Source organism: Carettochelys insculpta, unplaced genomic scaffold (assembly GCF_033958435.1).
Source record: "Carettochelys insculpta isolate YL-2023 unplaced genomic scaffold, ASM3395843v1 scaffold_0038, whole genome shotgun sequence".
NCBI classification, from domain to species: Eukaryota; Metazoa; Chordata; order Testudines; family Carettochelyidae; genus Carettochelys; species Carettochelys insculpta.
The window spans coordinates 262501-267500 of NW_027439075.1; the positions used below are offsets into that span (position 1 = coordinate 262501).

At 61.4% G+C, this 5000-nt stretch overlaps 1 non-coding gene across 1 annotated transcript; it reads right to left on the reverse strand.

The window, feature by feature from the left end:
- Positions 1 to 768: 768 nt before the first annotated feature.
- On the reverse strand, positions 769 to 887 carry LOC142006037 (5S ribosomal RNA). Its single transcript, XR_012643185.1, has one exon. It is a non-coding gene; the product is annotated as a 5S ribosomal RNA (ribosomal RNA).
- Positions 888 to 5000: the final 4113 nt, after the last annotated feature.

The following is a 5000-nucleotide window of genomic DNA, read 5'->3' on the forward strand; positions in this document are numbered from 1 at the left end:
CCCCCTCCACCGGGCTTAATAGTCCACAACCGAGACCCAGGGCCTTCCCCGCTCTCAACAACCTCCACCCACGGTCCCCCTCCACCGGGCTTAATAGTCCACAACCGGGACCCAGGGCCTTCCCCGCTCTCAACAACCTCCACCCACGGTCCCCCTCCACCGGGCTTAATAGTCCACAACCGGGACCCAGGGCCTTCCCCGCTCTCAACAACCTCCACCCACGGTCCCCCTCCACCGGGCTTAATAGTCCACAAGCGAGACCCAGGGCCTTCCCCGCTCTCAACAACCTCCACCCACGGTCCCCCTCCACCGGGCTTAATAGTCCACAACCGAGACCCAGGGCCTTCCCCGCTCTCAACAACCTCCACCCACGGTCCCCCAAGACGCACGTTCCAAGCCTTAACCCTCAGACCATCCACCCCCCCTGGGGGGGACCCCACACCCACCTGACCCCAACTCACTCCCACCAAAAACACCACCACCGCCACCGCCTCAACGGCCTGCCCCACCCAGCACTCCCACACACACACCTGCCCCACCAACGCTCCACACACGCTTTCTTCCCTCTCCCCGACCCGACCCAAGCCATCGCACCGCACCGGGTGAGGGCCTAAGCTTCCTCGCCCGCCCCCCCGCCCCCGACACGCAGGCAGGCAGAGGGAAAGGCCTCAGCGCCCCCCAGGACCGTCGCGCCGCCTTGGCCTCACGGCTTCCCTGCTCCCGCACGGCAGACACACGCCCCGCTCTACCCCCGCTGGGGCCAAAAGCTGCCTACGGCACCTGGGATTCCCAGGCGGTCACCCATCCAGGTACTAGCCAGGCCCGGGACGGTTTACCTTCCGAGATCGGACGAGATCGGGGGCATTCGGTCCGGTATGGCCGTAGGCCCCCGCCTCCCCGGGCTTTAGCGTCAGCAGCCTGGCCTCAGTCAGCCGGGCCCAAACAATTAACCCGGAGGCCGGGCCGAGGGAAAACTTCCTCCGAGCCGGCCCAAGGGGAAGGGAGGACGAGGACGCCGGGCCCGGGAGGTGACAGGACGTGCACGTCAGACCCGGGAAGCTGTGCGCCCCGAGGTTAACCCCCGGGCCGGGGCGGGGAGAGAAAAATGTTCTAAGTCCGGTAGGGACAGCAGGTCAACCCCGGTCCGAGGCGGGGAGAGAAATTTTCCAAGTCCGGCAGGGACAGCAGGTCAACCCCGGCCGCCGTAGCAGAGGTTGACCTGGTGTCCGATTCGCTCCCCGGGCACCAGGTCAACCTCGGGCGCTTTAGCGGAGGTTGACCTGGTGTCCGATTCGCTCCCCGGGCACCAGGTAAACCGTGGCCGCTTTCAGCGGAGGTTGACCTGGTGGCCGATCCCCTCCTGGGGCTCCAAGTCCGGCAGGGACAGCAGGTCAACCCCGGCCGCTTTAGCAGAGGTTGACCTGGTGTCCGATTCGCTCCCCGGGCACCAGGTAAACCGTGGCCGCTTTCAGCGGAGGTTGACCTGGTGGCCGATCCCCTCCTCGGGCTCCAAGTCCGGCAGGGACAGCAGGTGAACCCCGGCCGCTTTAGCAGAGGTTGACCTGGTGTCCGATTCGCTCCCCGGGCACCAGGTAAACCGTGGCCGCTTTCAGCGGAGGTTGACCTGGTGGCCGATCCCCTCCTGGGGCTCCAAGTCCGGCAGGGACAGCAGGTCAACCCCGGCCGCTTTAGCAGAGGTTGACCTGGTGTCCGATTCGCTCCCCGGGCACCAGGTAAACCGTGGCCGCTTTCAGCGGAGGTTGACCTGGTGGCCGATCCCCTCCTCGGGCTCCAAGTCCGGCAGGGACAGCAGGTCAACCCCGGCCGCTTTAGCAGAGGTTGACCTGGTGTCCGATTCGCTCCCCGGGCACCAGGTAAACCGTGGCCGCTTTCAGCGGAGGTTGACCTGGTGGCCGATCCCCTCCTCGGGCTCCAAGTCCGGCAGGGACAACAGGTCAACCCCGGTCCCAGGCTGGAGAGAAAAATTTTCTAAGTCCGGCAGGGACAGCAGGTCAACCCCGGCCGCTTTAGCAGAGGTTGACCTGGTGTCCGATTCGCTCCCCGGGCACCAGGTCAACCTCTGGCGCTTTAGCAGAGGTTGACCTGGTGTCAGATTCGCTCCCCGGGCACCAGGTCAACCTCGGGCGCTTTAGCAGAGGTTGACCTGGTGTCCGATTCGCTCCCCGGGCACCAGGTAAACCGTGGGCGCTTTCAGCGGAGGTTGACCTGGTGGCCGATTCCCTCCTCGGGCTCCAAGTCCGGCAGGGACAGCAGGTCAACCCCGGTCCCAGGCGGGGAGAGAAAAAATTTCAAAGTCCGGCAGGGACAACAGGTCAACCCCGGTCCCAGGCTGGAGAGAAAAATTTTCTAAGTCCGGCAGGGACAGCAGGTCAACCCCGGCCGCTTCAGCTGAGGTTGACCTGGTGTCCGATTCGCTCCCCGGGCACCAGGTAAACCGTGGCCGCTTTCAGCGGAGGTTGACCTGGTGGCCGATCCCCTCCTGGGGCTCCAAGTCCGGCAGGGACAACAGGTCAACCCCGGTCCCAGGCGGGAGAGAAAAATTTTCTAAGTCCGGCAGGGACAACAGGTCAACCCCGGTTCCGAGCGGGAGAGAAAAATTTTCTAAGTCCGGCAGGGACAACAGGTCAACCCCGGTCCCAGGCGGCAGAGAAAAATTTTCTAAGTCCGGCAGGGACAACAGGTCAACCCCGGTCCCAGGCGGCAGAGAAAAAATTTCTAAGTCCGGCAGGGACAACAGGTCAACCCCGGTCCCAGGCGGCAGAGAAAAAATTTCTAAGTCCGGCAGGGACAACAGGTCAACCCCGGTCCCGGGCGGGAGAGAAAAATTTTCTAAGTCCGGCAGGGACAACAGGTCAACCCCGGTCCCAGGCGGCAGAGAAAAAATTTCTAAGTCCGGCAGGGACAACAGGTCAACCCCGGTCCCAGGCGGGAGAGAAAAAATTTCTAAGTCCGGCAGGGACAACAGGTCAACCCCGGTCCCAGGCGGCAGAGAAAAATTTTCTAAGTCCGGCAGGGACAACAGGTCAACCCCGGTCCCAGGCTGGAGAGAAAAAATTTCTAAGTCCGGCAGGGACAGCAGGTCAACCCCGGCCGCTTCAGCTGAGGTTGACCTGGTGTCCGATTCGCTCCCCGGGCACCAGGTAAACCGTGGCCGCTTTCAGCGGAGGTTGACCTGGTGGCCGATCCCCTCCTGGGGCTCCAAGTCCGGCAGGGACAACAGGTCAACCCCGGTCCCAGGCGGGAGAGAAAAATTTTCTAAGTCCGGCAGGGACAACAGGTCAACCCCGGTTCCGAGCGGGAGAGAAAAATTTTCTAAGTCCGGCAGGGACAACAGGTCAACCCCGGTACCGGGCGGGAGAGAAAAAATTTCTAAGTCCGGCAGGGACAACAGGTCAACCCCGGTCCCAGGCTGGAGAGAAAAAATTTCTAAGTCCGGCAGGGACAACAGGTCAACCCCGGTCCCAGGCTGGAGAGAAAAAATTTCTAAGTCCGGCAGGGACAACAGGTCAACCCCGGTCCCAGGCTGGAGAGAAAAAATTTCTAAGTCCGGCAGGGACAACAGGTCAACCCCGGTCCCAGGCGGGAGAGAAAAATTTTCCAAGTCCGGCAGGGACAACAGGTCAACCCCGGTCCCAGGCGGCAGAGAAAAAATTTCTAAGTCCGGCAGGGACAACAGGTCAACCCCGGTCCCAGGCGGGAGAGAAAAATTTTCTAAGTCCGGCAGGGACAACAGGTCAACCCCGGTCCCAGGCGGGAGAGAAAAATTTTCTAAGTCCGGCAGGGACAACAGGTCAACCCCGGTCCCAGGCGGCAGAGAAAAATTTTCTAAGTCCGGCAGGGACAACAGGTCAACCCCGGTCCCAGGCGGGAGAGAAAAAATTTCTAAGTCCGGCAGGGACAACAGGTCAACCCCGGTCCCAGGCGGCAGAGAAAAAATTTCTAAGTCCGGCAGGGACAACAGGTCAACCCCGGTCCCAGGCGGCAGAGAAAAAATTTCTAAGTCCGGCAGGGACAACAGGTCAACCCCGGTCCCAGGCTGGAGAGAAAAAATTTCTAAGTCCGGCAGGGACAACAGGTCAACCCCGGTCCCAGGCGGCAGAGAAAAATTTTCTAAGTCCGGCAGGGACAACAGGTCAACCCCGGTCCCAGGCGGGAGAGAAAAATTTTCTAAGTCCGGCAGGGACAACAGGTCAACCCCGGTCCCAGGCGGGAGAGAAAAAATTTCTAAGTCCGGCAGGGACAACAGGTCAACCCCGGTCCCAGGCGGGAGAGAAAAATTTTCTAAGTCCGGCAGGGACAACAGGTCAACCCCGGTCCCAGGCGGCAGAGAAAAATTTTCTAAGTCCGGCAGGGACAACAGGTCAACCCCGGTCCCAGGCGGCAGAGAAAAAATTTCTAAGTCCGGCAGGGACAACAGGTCAACCCCGGTCCCAGGCGGCAGAGAAAAAATTTCTAAGTCCGGCAGGGACAACAGGTCAACCCCGGTCCCAGGCGGCAGAGAAAAAATTTCTAAGTCCGGCAGGGACAACAGGTCAACCCCGGTCCCAGGCGGGAGAGAAAAAATTTCTAAGTCCGGCAGGGACAACAGGTCAACCCCGGTCCCGGGCTGGAGAGAAAAATTTTCTAAGTCCGGCAGGGACAACAGGTCAACCCCGGCCGCTTTAGCGGAGGTTGACCTGGTGTCCGATTCGGTCCCCGGACACCAGGTCAACCTCTGGCGCTTTCAGCGAGGTTGACCTGGTGGCCGGCTGAGCTCTGGAAGTCCGAATGGGGTTGAATTTGACCCGTGCAGCCGACCTAGAGTTCCAGGCGGTCGGCCGCTTTTGTGAGTCGTTCCCGCCTGTTGCCGCTGGGGGACTTTTCACGTATAAGGTTACGACAGGTACCGGGAGAATAGTAAGAGAAGGCTTGTCTGGCTCCAGCCTTTAGAGACGTACACGTGAGAGAGACCGACCGTCGTGTGAAGGCCCTTCCCGGGG